General features: G+C 49.7%; 1 long non-coding RNA gene across 1 annotated transcript in view; it reads right to left on the bottom strand.

Moving 5' to 3' along the window:
- LOC147101778 (uncharacterized) overlaps nt 1-19,998 on the bottom strand; it is a 102,526-nt gene extending 82,528 nt beyond the window's left edge. Inside the window, exon 1 of the long non-coding RNA XR_015073403.1 lies at nt 19,916-19,998. This is a non-coding gene — a long non-coding RNA (uncharacterized LOC147101778). The remainder of the gene's footprint in view (nt 1-19,915) is intronic.
- Nucleotides 19,999-20,790: the final 792 nt, after the last annotated feature.

The raw sequence follows: 20,790 nt of genomic DNA on the forward strand, positions 1-20,790 counted from the left end.
CCAGATTCACGTCGTGGTCCTGCCGGTCGCGGCCGCAGATGGTGACGTTATCTAGGTAGGGGAATGTGGCCTGCAGTCCGTTCTGGTCAACCATCCGGTCCATCTCCCTTTGGAAGACCGAGACCCCGTTGGTGACACCGAAGGGGACCCTAAGGAAGTGGTATAGGCGCCCATTCGCCTCGAAGGCGGTGTACTGGCGGTCCTCGGGGTGGATAGGGAGTTGGTGGTAGGCCGACTTAAGGTCGATGGTCGAGAATACGCGGTATTGTGCAATCTGATTGACCATGTCAGATATGCGGGGAAGGGGGTATGCGTCCAGCTGGGTGTATCTGTTTATGGTCTGGCTGTAGTCGATGACCAGGCGATTTTTATCGCCGGTCTTAACGACCACGACCTGGGCACGCCAGGGGCTGTTGCTCCCCTCGATGATGCCCTCCTTCAGGAGACGCTGCACCTCAGAGCTAATGAAAGCTCTGTCCCCAGCGCTGTACCGCCTGCTCTTGGTAGCGACGGGTTTGCAGTCGGGGGTGAGGTTAGCGAACAGGGAAGGTGGCGGCACCTTGAGGGTGGATAGGCTGCAGGTGTTACGCGGTGGGCGGTTTAACCTTCGCTGGTTGTCGACTGTGAGTGGGGGGAGGGGTCCACCGTATGCTAGGGTTACACTTTGGAGGTGGGATTGGAAGTCCAGCCCTAGTAGGACGGCAGCGCAGAGCTGGGGGAGGACGAGGAGTTTAAAGTTTTTATACTCTGTACCCTTAACCGACAAGGTCACAGCACAGTAGCCGCTAATGTCCGTGGCGTGGGACCTCGATGCCATCGAGATTCGGTTGCGCGTTGGCAGGACAGGGAGGGAGTAGTGGCTCACCGTGTCTGGGTGGATGAAGCTCTCCGTGCTTCCGCTGTCGAACAGGCAGGTCGTGGCGTGGCCGTTTACTTTGATGTCCATCATCGACTTGGACAGGTGGTGTGGGCGGGCTTGATCCAGAGTGACGGAGGCTAGCGTGTAGGTAAGCGAGTCGTTGTCGTCTGCGGGCGAGGCGGTCGTCGGGTCCGGGGGCCCGGTGGCAGTCGGGCGTGGTGTGTAAAATGGCGTCTCCCACGAGGTAGGACAAAATGGCGGAGAAGATGGCTGCCCCCATAACTCACATGAGGCACTATTGGGGTCGGTTGCCTTGATCAAAGATGGCCGCCCCCATGACTCACGTGTGGGGATACTGGCCTCAGTTGCCGTGAAAGAAGATGGCCGCCCCCACAGTTCGCATGAGGCACTGCTGGCCTCTGAAGATCCGCTCCTGCAGGCCTTAGAGAAATGGCCTTTCTTCCTGCAGGTTGTGCAGGTAGAGTTCCTGGCTGGGCAGCGCGACCTCGGGTGCTTCTCCTGGCCGCAAAAGAAGCAGCCGGCGGCCCGATCGCGGGTGCCCGATGTCGGAGCCGGTACCGGGGGTGGCGGGCCCGGTCGGGTCCGGGACGCCGACGCTGAGGTAGGTCCCGGGGGCGGCGCTGCGAAGGGTATTGCGGTAGGGGTCGGGCCCGAGTCCCAGGGTCGCGAGCAGTACCTGGAAAACGCCTCCTGGTCCTGATGGGCCACCTCCAGGGAGAGAGCGAGGGCTTCAGCTTTGTCCAGGTCGAGGTCTTTAGCTTCAAGCAGTCTTTGCCGTGAGTAGTCGGACCGTAGGCCTTTCACAAAGGCATCGCGGATATTATCTTCCGTATTTTCAACAGCCGTCACCGCTTTAAAGTCACAGTTCCTGCCGAGTGCTCTTAGCGCCCGTAAAAATTCAGCTACAGACTCTCCTGGCTGTTGCGGGCGGGATCTTAGGAGGTGCCTGGTGTACATGTAATTTACCGGGCTGCGGTACTGCTGTTTCAGTAGGTTGATAGCGGCCTCGTACGTAGTCGTGTCCTGTATGAGTGCGTATACTCTCGGGCTCGCTTGGGCGTTCAGAAGTCTTAGTTTGGATCTCTGCGGGGCGCCGGATTCTTCCAGGTAGGATTCGAAGCAGTCCAGCCAGTGTTTGAAGTTGAGGGCTGCGTTTGGTGCCTGTGGGTTTAGATCCAGGTATGGTGGTTTCAAGGCTTGCAGCCAAGCCGGCTGGTGTGGCCCGTTGTCTGGAGGCTGCTGTTGCTGTGCTGCTGGGTGAGCTCCTTGCTGTTGCTGTTCATTATCAGACATCTTTAAAATTTAGCCAATAAAATTGATATGCCTATCAATTAGTCCAATAAAAGGCGACGAGTTAAGAACGTAACTGAAGGTTTTTATTGGCTAAATAACAGAGCCCACCCTCGTGGGTGATCCGATCCAACAGGGAGGAATACTAGCCAGTCAGCTACCTTTATACCTGGGCAGGTAATGGGCGGAGTCGGAGGTGGTCAGCCCAGGTATAACAGTGCGACAAGAGGCGACCTCGTGTAGTGATGTGACAGTGAGAACAGTGAGAACAATATACAGTGATAACTATAACAGTGGTTTACCACACAACACACAGCAGGTACATACATCATGAAAGTGAAACACACCTGCCCAACTGACTGGGACCATGGCTTAAATAGTTAATTTTACTAAAGCTAGTTCTTACATTGGATTTAAGTAATGTGGTAAACCACTTTTATCGTTACACTATAGTTATCACTGTTGTATTGTTATCACCGTTATCACTGTTGTATCACGATACGAGGTCGCCTCTTGTCGCGCTGTTATACCTGGGCTGACCACCTCCGACTCCGCCCATGGCTCCACCTACCTGCCCAGGTATAAAGGTAGTCGACTGGCTGGTATTCCTCCTTGTTGGACCCGATCACCCACGAGGGTGGGCTCTGTTATTTAGTCAATAAAAACCTTTAGTTACGTTCCTAACTCGTCGCTTTTTATTGGACGAATTGATAGGTATATCAATTTTATTGACTAAATTTTAAAGATGTCTACTACTGGCCAGCCAGAAGCCCTCCCAGAAGCACAGCCACACCAGCCGGCTTGGCTGCAAGCCCTCAAACCACCGTACCTGGATCTAAACCCACAGGCAGCAAACGCAGCCCTCAACTTCAAACACTGGCTGGACTGCTTCGAATCCTACCTGGAAGAATCCGGCGCCCCGCAGAGATCCAAACTAAGACTTCTGAACGCCCAAGTGAGCCCGAGAGTATACGCACTCATCCAGGACACGACTACGTACGAGGCCGCTATCAACCTACTGAAACAGCAGTACCGCAGCCTGGTAAATTACATGTACACCAGGCACCTCCTAAGATCCCGCCCGCAACAGCCAGGAGAGTCTGTAGCTGAATTTTTACGGGCGCTAAGAGCACTCGGCAGGAACTGTGACTTTAAAGCGGTGACGGCTGTTGAAAATACGGAAGATAATATCCGCGATGCCTTTGTGAAAGGCCTACGGTCCGACTACTCACGGCAAAGACTGCTTGAAGCTAAAGACCTCGACCTGGACAAAGCTGAAGCCCTCGCTCTCTCCCTGGAGGTGGCCCATCAGGACCAGGAGGCGTTTTCCAGGTACTGCTCGCGACCCTGGGACTCGGGCCCGACCCCTACCGCAATACCCTTCGCAGCGCCGCCCCCGGGACCTACCCCGACCCCTACCGCAATACCCTTCGCAGCGCCGCCCCCGGGACCTACCTCAGCGTCGGCGTCCCGGACCCGACCGGGCCCGCCACCCCCGGTACCGGCTCCGACATCGGGCACCCGCGATCGGGCCGCCGGCTGCTTCTTTTGCGGCCAGGAGAAGCACCCGAGGTCGCGCTGCCCAGCCAGGAACTCTACCTGCACAACCTGCAGGAAGAAAGGCCACTTCTCTAAGGCCTGCAGGAGCGGATCTTCAGAGGCCAGCAGTGCCTCATGCGAACTGTGGGGGCGGCCATCTTCTTTCACGGCAACTGAGGCCAGTATCCCCACACGTGAGTCATGGGGGCGGCCATCTTTGATCAAGGCAACCGACCCCAATAGTGCCTCATGTGAGTTATGGGGGCAGCCATCTTCTCCGCCATTTTGTCCTACCTCGTGGGAGACGCCATTTTACCCACCACGCCCGACTGCCACCGGGCCCCCGGACCCGACGACCGCCTCGCCCGCAGACGACAACGACTCGCTTACCTACACGCTAGCCTCCGTCACTCTGGATCAAGCCCGCCCACACCACCTGTCCAAGTCGATGATGGACATCAAAGTAAACGGCCACGCCACGACCTGCCTGTTCGACAGCGGAAGCACGGAGAGCTTCATCCACCCAGACACGGTGAGCCACTACTCCCTCCCTGTCCTGCCGACGCGCAACCGAATCTCGATGGCATCGAGGTCCCACGCCACGGACATTAGCGGCTACTGTGCTGTGACCTTGTCGGTTAAGGGTACAGAGTATAAAAACTTTAAACTCCTCGTCCTCCCCCAGCTCTGCGCTGCCGTCCTACTAGGGCTGGACTTCCAATCCCACCTCCAAAGTGTAACCCTAGCATACGGTGGACCCCTCCCCCCACTCACAGTCGACAACCAGCGAAGGTTAAACTGCCCACCGCGTAACACCTGCAGCCTATCCACCCTCAAGGTGCCGCCACCTTCCCTGTTCGCTAACCTCACCCCCGACTGCAAACCCGTCGCTACCAAGAGCAGGCGGTACAGCGCTGGGGACAGAGCTTTCATTAGCTCTGAGGTGCAGCGTCTCCTGAAGGAGGGCATCATCGAGGGGAGCAACAGCCCCTGGCGTGCCCAGGTCGTGGTCGTTAAGACCGGCGATAAAAATCGCCTGGTCATCGACTACAGCCAGACCATAAACAGATACACCCAGCTGGACGCATACCCCCTTCCCCGCATATCTGACATGGTCAATCAGATTGCACAATACCGCGTATTCTCGACCATCGACCTTAAGTCGGCCTACCACCAACTCCCTATCCACCCCGAGGACCGCCAGTACACCGCCTTCGAGGCGAATGGGCGCCTATACCACTTCCTTAGGGTCCCCTTCGGTGTCACCAACGGGGTCTCGGTCTTCCAAAGGGAGATGGACCGGATGGTTGACCAGAACGGACTGCAGGCCACATTCCCCTATCTAGATAACGTCACCATCTGCGGCCACGACCGGCAGGACCATGACGTGAATCTGGAGAAATTCCTCCGTACGGCCCAACGGCTGAACCTCACCTACAATAAGGAGAAATGTGTGTTTAACACCTCGCGCCTTGCCATCCTCGGCTGTGTAGTAGAGAACGGACTCATCGGCCCCGACCCCGAAAGAATGCGCCCCCTCATGGAGCTACCCCTCCCCCACTGCCCTAAGGCACTTAAGAGAACCCTGGGGCTCTTCGCCTACTATGCCCAATGGGTGCCCAATTATGCGGACAAAGCCAGACCCCTCATGAAGTCCACATCCTTCCCCCTTACGGAGGAAGCGTGCGCAGCCTTCTCCCTCATTAAGGGAGACATTGCCAAGGCCACTATGCACGCAGTGGATGAGTCCATCCCCTTCCAAGTCGAGAGCGATGCATCCGACTTCGCCCTAGCCGCCACCCTTAACCAGGAGGGGAGACCGGTGGCCTTCTTCTCAAGGACCCTACAGGGCCCTGAGATCCGACACTCGTCGGTCGAGAAGGAGGCCCAGGCGATTGTGGAGGCGGTACGACGCTGGAGGCACTACCTGGCAGGCAAACGATTTACCCTCCTTACCGACCAACGTTCGGTCGCTTTTATGTTTAATAACAAGCTGAGGGGCAAAATCAAGAATGACAAGATCTTGAGGTGGAGAATCGAGCTCTCCACCTACGATTATGATATCTTGTACCGGCCAGGTAAGCTGAACGAACCCCCCGATGCTCTGTCACGAATTACATGCGCCAGCGCGCAAAGTGATAGACTTCAGACCCTCCACAACGACCTCTGCCACCCCAGGGTCACCAGACTTTACCACTTCATTAAGGCCCGCAACCTGCCCTACTCCATCGAGGAGGTCAGGACCATAACCAGGAACTGCCAGACCTGTGCCGATTGCAAACCGCACTTCTTTAGGCCGGACAGAGCAAGCCTGATCAAGGCCACCCGCCCCTTCGAGCGCCTGAGCATCGACTTTAAGGGGCCCCTCCCGTCCTCTGACCGTAACGTGTACTTCCTCAACATTGTTGATGAGTACTCCCGTTTCCCCTTTGCCTTCCCCTGCCCAGACATGACCAGTACCACGGTCATTAAATGCCTGAACGACCTCTTCGCCTTGTTCGGGTTCCCAAACTATATACATAGTGACCGGGGCTCCTCTTTCATGAGCGAGGAACTCCGTCAGTTCCTACTAGCGAGAGGTATTGCAGCAAGTAGGACCACCAGCTACAACCCCCGAGGGAACGGCCAGGTGGAAAGAGAGAACGCGACGGTATGGAAGGCCGTCCTCTTAGCCTTAAAGTCTAAGGGCCTCCCAACCTCCCGCTGGCAGGAAGTCCTCCCGACAGCGCTGCACTCCATCCGGTCACTACTTTGCACTGCCGTTAACGCCACCCCCCATGAACGAATGTTTGTTTTCCCCAGGAAGTCGACTACGGGAACCACTCTACCAACCTGGCTGACCTCTCCGGGGCCCGTCTTGCTGCGAAAGCACGTGAGGGCCCATAAAACAGACCCCCTGGTCGAGAGGGTGAACCTCCTGCACGCCAACCCCCAGTACGCCTACGTGGCTTACCCAGACGGGCGGGAGGACACTGTCTCCTTACGAGACCTCGCACCCTCGGGCACTCCGGAGACACCACCTTTACCCCCCCCCACCACCCCCCCAATTCCAGCCCAGGTAGACGGCATGCCGGAACCCCACGAGCCTTCGCCGACCACGCAGACACCAGCACTAACACCGGATAATGCAGCACCGCCGCTGCGACGATCGGAGAGGCTTACGAGGCCTCCGGACAGACTGACATACCAGAACTGGTAGTACACTTCACCCCGCCGGACTCAAATCTAAACAAGGGGTGAATGTGGTAAACCACTTTTATCGTTACACTATAGTTATCACTGTTGTATTGTTATCACCGTTATCACTGTTGTATCACGATACGAGGTCGCCTCTTGTCGCGCTGTTATACCTGGGCTGACCACCTCCGACTCCGCCCATGGCTCCACCTACCTGCCCAGGTATAAAGGTAGTCGACTGGCTGGTATTCCTCCTTGTTGGACCCGATCACCCACGAGGGTGGGCTCCGTTATTTAGTCAATAAAATTGATATACCTATCAATTCGTCCAATAAAAAGCGACGAGTTAGTCGCTGAGTCAGTGGACTTTCATCGTTATCGGCAGATGCATATTTATGTGCCTTTCAACACACAGCAGGTACATACATCATGAAAGTGAAACACACCTGCCCAACTGACTGGGACCATGGCTTAAATAGTTAATTTTACTAAAGCTAGTTCTTACATTGGATTTAAGTAACATTTGCATTTTAAGCAAATGTGTACTTGCGCACCATTATGGAAATATAAGTGTGCACTTTCATGATCTGCAGAGTAAATGAGAGTGAGTGGGTTACAACTACTGCATGTCCTTGGTGATGATTTGGTATATTACTGACTAAAGGGGTAGAAATAAATTGTCAAATGACTGTGTTTGTGCCAAAGTGGTTTGTTCATAATAAAATGTTTGATGATGCATATTAATTCTTGATCAGTGTACTTCAGTATCAGTTTAGTTTCCTTGGATTTCACGGTGGTTAGAGCTATTACTGCCTGCAGCTCGCCAGCTCCATGTTCATGAGGCCCGAGGTTCAATATTGAGTGTATCTTGGGCCTCACCATTCAGGTTCAGGGATCGTTCCCCACTTCCCCCACGTGCCTAAAAATGGGTGTGTCCACATTTCTAGAGATGACAAAGGCATGGATGAGAGTTTAAGTAGCAGATTGGCTGAGGCAGGGTGGAGATGGGCATATTACAGAGGTGGATGTAGGGTTAGAAGATTAGCTTGGAGTTGAAGAGGACACCAAGGTTATGGACAGTTTGGTTCAACCTGAGACAGTGGCCGTGGAAGGGGATGGAGTCGCTGGCAAGGGTACAAAGTTTGTGGTGGGGGCCGAAGACAATGGCTTTGGTCTTCTCAATGTTTAACTGGAGGAAATTGTAGCTCACCCAAGACTGGATGTTAGATAAGCAATGTAGCCACACAATGGCATTGGAAGGATCGTGAAAGGTGGCGGTGAGATAGAGCTGGGTGTCATCAGCGTATGTGTGGAAGCTGACCCCAAGTCTTCGGATGATGTTGCCAAGGGGAAACATGTATATGTAGAAGAGCAGGGGGCCAAGGATAGCACCAAAGGAGAGCAGTCCCACTGAGCTGGACAATGGAGGAAAGGTATTGGAAGAAAATAGTGCGGTCAAACATGTCAAAGGTTGTAGAGAGGTCAAGGAGGATGAGGAGGGATAGTGCACCATGGTCACAGTCACAGAGGATGTAATTTGAGACTTTGATTAGGTTCATTTCAGTGCTGTGGCAGAGGTGGAAACCTCATTTGGAGAGATTCAAACATGGAGTTGTGAAAAACGTAGGCATGGATTCTCAAGAACTGTAGAGAGTAAAGGGAAGTTGGAGATGAAGCAATAGTTTGCAAGAGCAGTGGGATCAAGGGTGGGTGTTGTGAAGAGGGGAGTGATAAAGGGGGGGGACAGTACTTGAAGGAAGGGAACTGTTTCCAATGTCAGCTAACATGGTGGCCATCAGTTTAATGGGAATGGGGTCAGGGGAGTAGGAGGTGGGTTTCATGGACAAGATGAGCTCAGAGAGGGCATGAGTTCAAATAGGAGAGAACCTGGAGAAAGATGTCAGTTCATGGCGAGGGCAGGAGGGAGCCTGGGAATGATTTAGCTTAGTGAGCAAGGGGGAAGAGAGGGAAGCAGCAGAATTGACAGACTCAATCAGCGATCAGGAAGTCCGTGAGCTCCTCACACTTGTTGTTGGAGGCAGGGCAGAGAGGGAATGGGAGAGAGGTTTAAGGATGTGATTGGTCGTGGAGAAAAGAAGCCGGGGGTATCTTTGCTTTCCAGGATAATCCTGAAGTAGCGAACAGTTTTGGCAGAGGAGAGCGAGGTCTGATGGCGCATCATGTGGTCCAGCTGAATCTGGTCATGAATGGCTAAACCAGTTCTGCACCAGATACGCTCAAGCCTGCACCACTTGGAATTGAGGGAGTGGAGATGGCGGCCATACAACTGGGATGGATGACTGTCGAGGTTTTACTGGGAACAAGGGCATCAAAGGTGGAGAAGAGGGAGTGGTTGAACAGATCAACAGCTGCAGAAGTATCAGGGTGAATGGAGGACCAAACGCTAGGCAGTTTGCAGCTTGAAAGTGTATTTGTAAGCGACTTGGAGGCGAGTATTTTTCCAAGTGGGGTTGGAAGGGGGTAGAGAGCTGTGGATGGTGAGGGATACAAGGAAGTTGTCATAGATGATCCGGTCTGTGATTTAGACTATGGAAGTAGGAAGGCCACCCGAGATGGCAAAGTCGGAGAGATGTCCATTGAGGTTGAGGGAGGAAAGGAGGTAGCATATCTCAATCAGAAAAGCAGGGTGGACGTTTGGGGATGGTAGAGAACGAGGATTCTAAAGGACAGGTGGGAGGGGTGGAATAAGGTAAGGTGCTTGAAGGTGGAGTTCTGAAGGTTGAGTGTGGTCAGCGGCTATGGGAAGCAAGCAGAAAGCAGTAAGGCAGCGATCATTCAGCAGCAAGGGCGGGGAATCCCGAACAAGATGGGACCCAGCAGAATACAGATCAGCGTAGAGTTAAAACAATTACCAGCAGAGGAGCAGAAAACTGAGCCCGCTGAAGCAGAGTAGGTACTAGAACCGAGTCTGTTCAGCCAAGAATCCAGTCCAAAGTGAAAAGTAGTGATGAAGGTGTTGGTCACAGGAAAGTCCAGAAGCCAGAAGATAAATAGACTGCACCCCAGGAGAAAGCGTATTTCAGTCCAGAAGCTAACACGGCAGCAGAGTAAAGCTGAGAAATCAGCAGCGCACTGAAGTACAGTCCTGAAGCTCAGCAGGCAGTTAGAGGACAGTCAGGTTATCTTAAACTTGAAGCAACTTAGTGAATGCTATAAAATTAAACACAGGCAACTCTAAATGGTATTAAATATTTCTAAATGCTCGATAGATGAATTACAAACAAACTCCTTTGCCAAATACCGTATTTTGCTGTGTTGTGAAAAAAACAGCCAGCTTGTAACATTGTACGTTTTCACCACCAGAGGGTGCTTTTTTTTTGCCGTGCAATGCACTCTGGGAAGACGGCGCTATGGTTGGCAGTTTGTGCTTTCCAGTCTGTTCCGGAATCAACCATTGAAACTTATAAACAAAGAAGAAAAAGTAAGGTAGAATTGTCCTTGTAAGAGCTAGTTGGATAATCCAAGACCCCACATTATGCTTTACAGACTTCTGGCTCGCACACAAGAAAAATGGTCAACCTCACTGGATCTAATTATTTATTATTTATAATTGATTATTTATTCATGGCCAGCTCCCAACCTGAAATTGGGCTGCTGCCAGATCATCATTCAATGAGAAAGGAGGGTAGGATGTTTTTTTACACAGTGGCAGCTCTTAAAGATCTATAGCTGTCATTTCGGTAGAAAGCTTAGTGGGGGAAAAAATGGCACACCGGCATGAAAAACGCTGCCATTTATTGACCCAGGAAGTGGACAAAAGGTGGGTTGTCTTGCTTGTGGCAGAAGGGAACCCTCTGCACTGCATGACATTTAAAAAGTGCTTGGCTGTGCACTTGGAAGCCCCATAACCTACAAGGCTACGGACCAAGAGCTGGAAAGTGGGACAAGGCTGGATAGCTCTTTTTCGGCCGGCGCAGACACGACTGGCCGAATGGCCTCCTTCTGTGCCGTAAACTTCTATGATTCTATAGCTGTTCGCTAATGTGAGGGAGGAGGTGGTGATCACAGAGTAAGCACGGTATCTAAAATACAAAGGAACCTCCTCACATATTTTCCAAGCCTCCCAGGCACAGTGCACCAATTGCTGGTGGGACTCATGCCTTTGTCCTATCCAGTAATAGTCTAATGAGCAGATAATAGAATTTCTGGCAGGACCATACCATCGGGACCACAGGCTGAATGATTGTGGGACCATAGGCTGGATGATCGTGGGACCATAGGCTGGATGACCGTGAGCCTTCAGTATATTGGAAGGCCACAGTATATTGCTGTGTAACCTGTGTTTGAAGGGGTGTCTTTCAGCCAGCTTTCTCATACATTTTTCTTCTGTTTCTATTAGTATCCCCGCACACTCCCACCCCTCCCCCCGGACCCAAGAACCAGTGCAGCTCCCATTTCTGCAGAAGAAGCCAGCGTCTCATAGTACCGGCACCACTCACTCCACCTACTGTATGGGCCAGTACAAGTATATCCACCCTAGGGGATTTGCAGATGGAGCATCGGTGAAGCACAGTGCACGAGTGAGGAGGAGCAAAGGGAGGTGACAGTGTGCCACTCGCTGGAGGGGTAGCTTGTATCCGTCTTCAGCGGAGCACAAGAATCTGACCACATGGGGACCGTACAGAAAGGAATGCGGTTGCCTGAGCACTAATTTTCTATGCCGTCATTTGAGAGTGTGCAAAGCATCCCAAAAGGTGCTGGCTGTGGAAGAGCCCACTGCCCACATTTCTGTTGTTGTATGTGACTGCTAAAAGGAGCTGCAGTCCACTGTGTGGCAACTCTAGGACCACCTGCAACAGAACCCCCAGTGACAGAGGTCCTAGGCTGAGTCTTAGGGCAGGATTTTCATTGTGCCGTGGAGTTGGGATTGGAGGCGTGCGGGGGGTTAAAATCCCGAAATCGGGGGTCCCAACACCATCCCACCCCCAACCCGCCTCCATGCCAGTTTCAAAGGAGGCGGGTACATGCCCCGCACTGGGACCCGCCTACCCGAGGCGGGAAGGGATTAGTGCCAATTAACTGCCTGTTAACAGGTAGTTAACAGGCAGTTTTTAGCCTAATCCCTATTTTTAAGGTTGAAGTGTGGGATTCCCGACGGCTCCAAACCACACCAAGGTAGAGGAGGTGGGCCGTTGGGTTGAAGGACTTGGCGGGGTCGAGATGTCGGTGTTCGGGTGAGTGATGTGTGCATGAGTGCAAAGGTAAGTGTGTTTGGTGTGTCTAAAGTGATTAAAGAAGTGTAAATGACCTTTTCTTACCTTAAAGCCTTCCTTCCTTTAGGTCCTGGGAGTCCCTCATCTCACCGGCACAGAAAGCAGAATGGCTGCGAACTGTCAAAAGTGACAGCCTGCAGCTTTCTGTGCAGGAGAGATTTCTAACTGAGTCTGTGGAGAAGGACACAAGTTAGAAGTAAGACTGTCAGCGTTTGACAGCTTCAAACAGCTGTCAAACGCTGATATTTCATCTGTCAAAATCTCTTGACAGATGAAATTTCAGTCTGTGACATCACCTGTTGCCGGGTGGCCCTTAATTGGCCTGCTGAGCCTGCTGGGTGGGCTCAACAAGGTCAATCAAGTTAAAATCGCGTGGATTGGCCGCATCTCAATGGAGGCGGGACTACAACCCCGAAAGTTGTAGTCCCGCCTCCTTCCCGACTTCTGAATGAAAATCGACCTCTTAGTATCTCCCATAAATGTTCAGCTGGTGGCTCTGGAGTCCTTGGGTTCCAATCTACAAGAAGTTCCCTTGTCTAGTCTCAACATGCTAGGGGATTGAATGGAGAGAGGCAGACCTTCACAGACTTCTGTGTTACCCTCAGATCCATTACAATTAGTGGGCATGCTGAAGGGGGTTCCAGAAGCAGGGACACAGCTGTAGTCGGCACAGGTGAGGAAGCTAATTCTCCTGGTGACACCACAGCCCGCCTACCGCACCTCCCCCATCTACCCCGATCACTCAAGTACCATGAACTGTGCAGAAAACAGGAAGCTACTGCAGCATCCCATGTAGCTCAACCAGATGCATGGCCATCTCATGAGCCAGCAGAAGGAAATGCAGGGCCACATCCATACCAAGAGGCAAACAGTGACATCCAGCAGCAGAGCAGCACTCCTCCCATTGGAGTAGGGATAGGAGAAGCACACTGGACATTGTCACTAAAGGCAAGGACCATGGGGAAAAAAATTATGGCTGATTACTTGCCAGGAAATAGATTGCATTTGATATGAATTTTGACCAGAGACTGTTATGTTCATTAATAACTAGACATTCTTATTATGAACACAGCTAGCTTTTGCTAGTTACTTTATTGAGCCATGTGGACTGGTACAGTGTCTGTAGAGGCTTCCATCTTGACTGTTGCCTTGTGGGTAGCCTAGTGCCTCATGGGTAATGTAGTCTTAATATATATACAGCTGGGTAGTGTAGTCTTATACATACAGCTATATCCAGCTCTACACAGCTCTACGGCTCCACCTAGTGTCCACTATAGAATGACATGTTATTGATCGTTACATCCCCCTTTCTTTGAGGTTTAACAAAATCAATATCAATCAACTTTCAAGAAAACAATAAAGATAATATCAGTAACACTTTTGTTAGTGCTCTATAAACATAAACATTTTCAAAACAGTCAACTCATTTTCAAAGCTTTACATTGTACTCAAAGATTAAGTCTATCAGGCTTTTTTACTTCACGTGTGGATCTTCTGAACATGGGTAAGTCTGATGTGTCTTCATGAGATTATTCTGGCGGTGAATGACAAGATGCAGTTGCGGCATTGCCATCGATCTGCTCTTGTATAGATCGAGGTCTCCTTGCGATCTTTACTTGGAGAGGGTTTCAGTGTTTCCTTCACTCTTCATGCCATAACTCTCAATGTAGTCAATGCACTCTCGAAAAACTGCTGGCAGCTGGATCCCATCATACAGCATAGTCCTCTCAGCAGCCTCGGCTAATGGAACACCAAAGATTGGCCTGAGGGAAGAAGGAGTATCCACCGGAACTGCTTCCTGCTCTGGTGCAGGCTTCTTCTTTTTCTTTTTCTCTTTCCACTGCTTAACAACATCTGCTGCGGTTATATCTTTGGACTTTTTCTCCTTGTGTTTTTCCTCTTTGTGCTTTTCTTCCTTTGGCTTCTCTTTGACCTTAAAGTCTTTTTCTTTCTTCTTGGAGAAACTAGGCTTTTTGAAGACATGGATACCCTTTGGCCTTTTCATCCTTGATGGGCTCTCTGCTTCATCACCTGAGTCATCTGGTCTGCTTATGGCACAGTTTATACGGTAGACTCTCTTGACCAGTTCTAAGTCTTCACAAGCTTTGTGACATAGTATCGAATCAAGTCTTTCAGCCACAACAGAAAACATGAGATGATGCACTTTGTCTTTGACTGTCACTTTAAGTCTGCATACACCTAAGCTATCTATTTTCTGTCCATTATAGCTTTCCAGTAGTACTTACTTTTTCTGTATTTTGGGCTTTTCTTTCATATTTTTTATGTCACTCATACTGATTAAGTTTGCTTTTGCCCCAGTGTCCAGTTTCAATGTAACTAATGCTCCATTTATCTACAGTGGGATCATCCATTTGTCCACTTTTACTGCATTGACTTTATGTTCAGCATTGTCCATTTCTGAGGGCTGCACATTTTCTGTATCTTTTTTGATATCGTCACATGACACCATTCCTACAAAAAATGTCTCACTTAAATCAGTGTCCTCAATCACATTAACTTGTTGCCCTTTCGTTGTTTTTACTTTTGAAAAGCATTGTTTGGCAAAGTGATTCTTTCCATTACACTTTGTGCACATTTTTCCAAACGCTGGGCATTGTCTTAACTGGTGTTTGTAACCACAGCGTTTACAATTTAAAATGTCATCCTCCGATTGCTTTTCATTTCTGTTCTGCCCACGTTTCTTCCCCTTGTAGGACACAGCACCGACAGCAGCATTATCACTCATTACATTCGCATCATTATTGATTTCACTGAAAGTCTTCGCGTGCTTTCGAGCTAGCTCGCTGGCTTGGCATATTTTCACCGCATTTTCCAAATTTAGTTCGGTTTCTCTCAACAGACGTTCCCTGACTTTTTTATCATGAATACCAAACACAATCTGGTCACGAATCATGGATGCTTTGAGCTCAGAGAAATTACATGTCTGTGCTTTCAGTTTCAGATCAGTTATAAAGCTATCAAAAGTCTCATTTTGTTGCTGTGTCCGAGAATGGAAGATGTATCTTTCATACGTCTCATTCTTTTTGGGAGAGCAATGTGCATCAAATTTTTTTAGCACATCTTCTAATTTTCCTCTGTTCTCCTCTGGATTAAATACAAATGTATTAAATACCTCTATCGCCTGTGGGCCTGCAACCGTAAGCAGCAACGCTATCTTCCTTGCATCTGGCTTTGTACCGAATCCGATGGCTGCAATGTAGAGTTCGAATTGCTGTTTAAAAGTCTGCCAATTGTAGTCGATTTTTTCTGTGAGATTCAAACGCTCTGGTGGCTTCAAATTCTCCATGTCGCTTTTCACAATTTTCAGCAGATCTTCACCACCCTGGTACCATGTTATGTTCATTAATAACTAGACATTCTTATTATGAACACAGCTAGCTTTTGCTAGTTACTTTATTGAGCCATGTGGACTGGTACAGTATCTGTAGAGGCTTCCATCTTGACTGTTGCCTTGTGGGTAGCCTAGTGCCTCATGGGTAATGTAGTCTTAATATATATACAGCTGGGTAGTGTAGTCTTATACATACAGCTATATCCAGCTCTACACAGCTCTACGGCTCCACCTAGTGTCCACTATAGAATGACATGTTATTGATCGTTACAGAGACATTGCTCCCGATAGAGAAAAAGAAAGTATCAGATTTAAATTACATGGCATTGGAGCTAGTACAAAGGGCAATGTTCAGGATGGTGTACTGGGCCACAGGATAATGCACCTTGGACCTTGAAATAATATAGGCCTAACAGATTCCCTTAAAATTAATGTATCATGACTGTTACTCGAAAAACTGGCATTTACAAGGATGAATTTGTGCAAATGGTTACATTCACCAAATGGAACTTGCAATGCACGAGCACCATGGTGTAGGGGTCCGGACCGCCAACTTGAGTGCCATCATTGATGCCCTGGGGAATCCTGCCACATTAACAAAAAAGTGTAGTGTGCTCTTATGCTGCTACTGGCTTTCAGAAGTGAATCCTATGAATGTAAAGGTACCGGTCAGCTGCTCTACACAGCAGTGGACTGCTGATTGACTGATGTACAGTAGCAAATATCCTCAGGGTGGCTTGAAAGGATGGTAGAACAGTTCAGTGCTGTGGTAATTTTTTACAGCCACTGGCAGAATTCTCCCTGTGGTTGATCTTATCAGAAGTCAGAAAATCACTCCGTAAAAGTCTGTGCCTTCACGCTGCAGCTGTACAGTGTTCTGATCAAGCAGCATCTTAAAGACTTCATTCAGTGCTGGTCACTGAGGCACAAGGGACATCAGTGCCGTGAAGCTGATCTCCAGTGTCAGGGATCTACGCTATGATGAAAGGTTTGAAAAACATTGGCCTAGAAATTCAGTTGTGGGTCCACCAGGGCTTTAGCGCCGGAAATTTAGCGCCGGCGCTAAGTCCCCCTGCGCGCGCCAAAAATTCAGTAGCGCCGCGCCCAAACGGCTGCCGGCGCTACTAGAGGGTGTCAGCGCCTTGAAATGGGCGCTGAGTGCCGCATTGCGGCGCAATTCCGGCGCTGCGGCACCCGATGCGGTGTGGCAGGCTGGGGAAGTGCAGGCCTCCTCCTTCAGTTAAGGAGGAGCTGCCTGCACCCGCCCGCTGGCCGTTCAAATGTTCAGAAAAATGAGCCCGGCACCTCGGACAAGTGCTGGGCTTGCAGGCCAGACGCATCTGTTCCGCGGGGGGGGGGGGGGGGGGGGTGGAGGAGTCCGGGGAGGGAGGTGCGGGCAGGCGGCTGGCGGGAAAGCGGCCGGCCGCCGCGCGACCTTAATGCGCCGACGCTAACTCCTGCAAGACTCGGTTGCCAAAGTCTTAGTTGCGGCTGCCACGGGCGAGGCGGCCGCAACTCAATTTCGGCGCTGGGGCCCGTCACCACGGCAACCGGGACGCTGCGCACACCGATGACGTCATCGGTGCCGGCGCAGCGCAACCGGTGTAACGCCGACGGAAGGGCCCCACTGAATTTGCCAACTGGCCATAACTCCGGCGCTAGGCCCTCCAGCGCCCCAAATGGGGTGCTAAGCCTACTGAATTTCTAGGCCATTGACTCTTCAGCCTTGAAAGGAGGAGAATGAGAGGGACCTTACAAAGTTATATACAAGATACTGTAGAGCAAGATACTAAATGGAGCAGTATGTCAAGCTAAAGCACAACTGCACAAGAGAGCATAGGCTCAAACTGGTAAACAGCAAATTCAGGACTGATATCAGGAAACGCTACTTCACAAAGCGACCATTAGCTGGAACCATCTACAGGGTCAGGTGTTAGAGGCAAGCACTCGAGTTATTCAAGATGGAGGTGGATGCTGTGATTGGAGGAGGTGTAGGTTTCTATAGAAGTATGAGCTAGATGGGCTGAATGGTATCCCTCATCTGTACTTTGTAACCTTTAAAAAAAAACACCTGCTGAGGTAATTCTTGGCTCTTCCAGCAACAGTACTGTCACCTCATTTACAATTCAGCTTTGCTCCTAAAGTTGTGAATACTATTGGCAACAGTGCTATGATATAAAGTGGGGGTGGGGGTGTGTGTGGGAGAGTCAGTCTACCTGAATATTGTCCAAGTGGCTGACGCTTCCCTTTAAAAAGAAGTTCTATCAATGGTATGTGCTTATTCCATTTCTTTGCATAGGAGTACAAACTTATGAACATACAAACAGGCAAAAAATGACAGATAGGAAAAGATCTACTGGTCCATCTAGCCTGTCGCATACAATCGTGATGCCTTGTGTAATGCATACACTTCCTGCCCCACTCAGAAGCCATGTGATCTCTTGGGAGAGGCAAAAAAAAGAGAGAAAAATCCAAGCCAATTTGTGGGGTGGAGGAAGAAATCTGGAAAATTCCTCTCCAACCCCCTTAGGAGATCGAAAACTAGTCCAGGAGACCCTGATTAATGTCATATGGTATCTACCTCTTGTACAAGCCAGAAACAGGTCCAGCTCTCGCTTGAAGGAATTCAGCGAAGCAGCGTCCAATGCATGAGCCGGCAGCCTGTTCCATAGGTCCACTATTCTCTGGGAAAAGAAGAACCTAACATCTAACCTAGTTCTGCCCTTACATAACTTGACAGTGTAAGCCCTAGTCTTCTGTAAACTGTTTAGTTGAAACAACTTGTCTACACAAACACAATCTAATCTCTTCATCATCTTATAAACCTCAATGAAATCACCCCTAAATCAACGCTTTGCTAAAAGTATAGAGACCCAGCTCTTTGAACCTATCTGGATAACGAAGATGCTTTAGACTGGAAATTAATCTTCCTCTGCACCCTTTTCAAAGCCTCAATATCACTCACCATGTGAGGAGACTAAAACTGGACACAGTATTCAATCTGAGGCCTAACCATGGTCTTGTACAAGGGCAAAATGGTAGGCTTTGTTTTATAGTTAGTTGTCCTGCAAATACACCCTAGTAACCTATTATTAGCTTTAGCTATAGATTCACAGCAATGGTCATGAACCTTTACAGATCTATGCACTGGAACGCCCAGATCTCTATCACCCTGGTTTTGTTCTTTTCCCTGAAGGGCGTATGTTTGTTGAGCATTTGATCTGCCTACATGTATAACACTGCACTTTTCCAAGTTAAACATCAGTTGCCAGTCATGGGCCAAACCCCAACACATTTACATCTACTTGTCAGGCATCGTCTACAGTCCTGACACTCCCATATATCTTGGCATCATCTGTAAACTTGCAGATCATTCCCCAAACACCATCTGGATCAATAATGAAAATAATAGATAGCAATGTTTGTAACACTGATCCCTGTGTGATACCACTTGTGACCGGTCTCAAAAGCAGATTCAAATCCATCTACAACCACTTTCCGCCTACAGGCTTTCAGCCAGTTTTCAATCCAGCACAGCAGATTACCACTAAATCCAGAAGATTCAATCTTGTAGAGAAGTCTCTTACGTGGTACCTTAACAATTATCTACCAGGTTTCCCTCATCAACTATCCTGGTGACTTCTTCAAAAAATAAAATCAAATTGAGAACATCACCACCTGCAAGTTTCCCTCCAAGTCACACACTATCCTGACTTAGAAGTATATCGCCGATCCTTCATTGTCGCTGGGTCAAAATCCTGAAACTCCCTCCCTAAAAGCACTGTGGGAGTACCTTCACCACACGGTCTGCAGCGGTTTAAGAAGGCGGCTCACCACCATCTTCTCAAGGGCAATTAGGGGTGGGCAATAATTGCTGGCCTTGCCAGCGATGCCCACATCCCATGAATGAATAAGATAAAAAAAATTGGTAAAATAAGATCTTTTTCAGAAGCTGTGTTGCGTGTCCCTGATGTGGTATAGATATAGATATAAGTAGTCGAAACAAATGTTGAAAGCAAGGGTTGTATGCTACATTTATCAGAAGTGGTGCACTCAAATTGTTATGTCGTAAGCAGCTGGGGTTAAATGCACAGTTGTTGAGTCACAATACTGATAAGGTTTGAAGGGTGGTGATGCAGCATTCCTGCTTATCACAGGCACAGAATGGAGGCTTGAACAGGGAATTATTGCGTGCAGTTGCTTGGAGCAGAAGTGTGATAAGCAGTCTCCTTATACCATAATCTACTATTATATAAAGTGGGGATGGAAATCAGTCCACCTAAATATTGCCCAAGTGGATGATGCTTCACTTCAAAAAGAAGTCCTGCATGAGTCAATTCCACCAGAGATGTGGTGGAGCAGCAGGCAGGACGATTTCAACCTTCACCCATTTCCATCCGCCCCGCCCCGCAGATTCTCAGATACAGTGGTTCAGGTACTCACAAGCCAGTCAGTAGTAGGAAGGAGGTCATCTTCCTCTTGTTGGGCATCAAGTGGACCATACAAGCATCTCAGAAGTAATGCTGAAAGGTGACAGAGCGTATAACTGTTATAACCATTGTCCTCAGGACCTTGCTCCAGTGCAAGGAAAAAAGTAATGGTCACACTTACCTGACAAGACTCCTCTTCACATCTCTCTTACTCTTTACTCAGCCCTGTACAACCCTACCTTAGCCCCAGCACTATCAATCCTTCCCATCCCCAAGTCAGCACCAAACACCTCACTGCACCTCCTTCTGCTTGAACTCACACCCACAAAATTTGCTACTGTGCTCACAACTACTGCCCCCTATTGGCCACACTTACTGCTTCCTCCTGTCATGCTGCTGCCTCATAAATCTTGAAAACCCTTCAACAGGACACATACTAACCCATTTCCACTCGTCTTGCAGGGAAACTGTCACATAATAGAAGGGAGAGAAGGAGAACAGGAGGATGTCCTACCTCTATAAAGACACTGATATCGCTGTAAGAGGCCTCCATTGGCAGAGAGAGGGCACACAGCATTAGAAATGGCCAGACTGGAGGCTAGGCCCAGCAGGATGTTTGGTTATCTTCCCTTCCTTTTCTCTTTCGGCCTAACTCTCTCACTCACACACTCAGCATGGCAATAGATTGGGAGAAGGGTGTAGTGTATGTAACGTTCCACCTTTAAGAGAACTATTTTAAGGGTTGCACTACTTTATCTTGGCTACTGTATACTGTAATACCGGTGGTGACCACACCGGTATATAAGTGCTGTGTAAGGATTTATTGGGCAGATTCGCCCTGACCTTCGAATAGTAAAGTCCTGTTAAAGTTACTCTTGTAGTCTGTGT

This window comes from Somniosus microcephalus, chromosome 23 (genome assembly GCF_052327205.1).
Source record: "Somniosus microcephalus isolate GS21.2 chromosome 23, FLI_Smic_1.0, whole genome shotgun sequence".
NCBI lineage: Eukaryota > Metazoa > Chordata > Chondrichthyes > Squaliformes > Somniosidae > Somniosus > Somniosus microcephalus.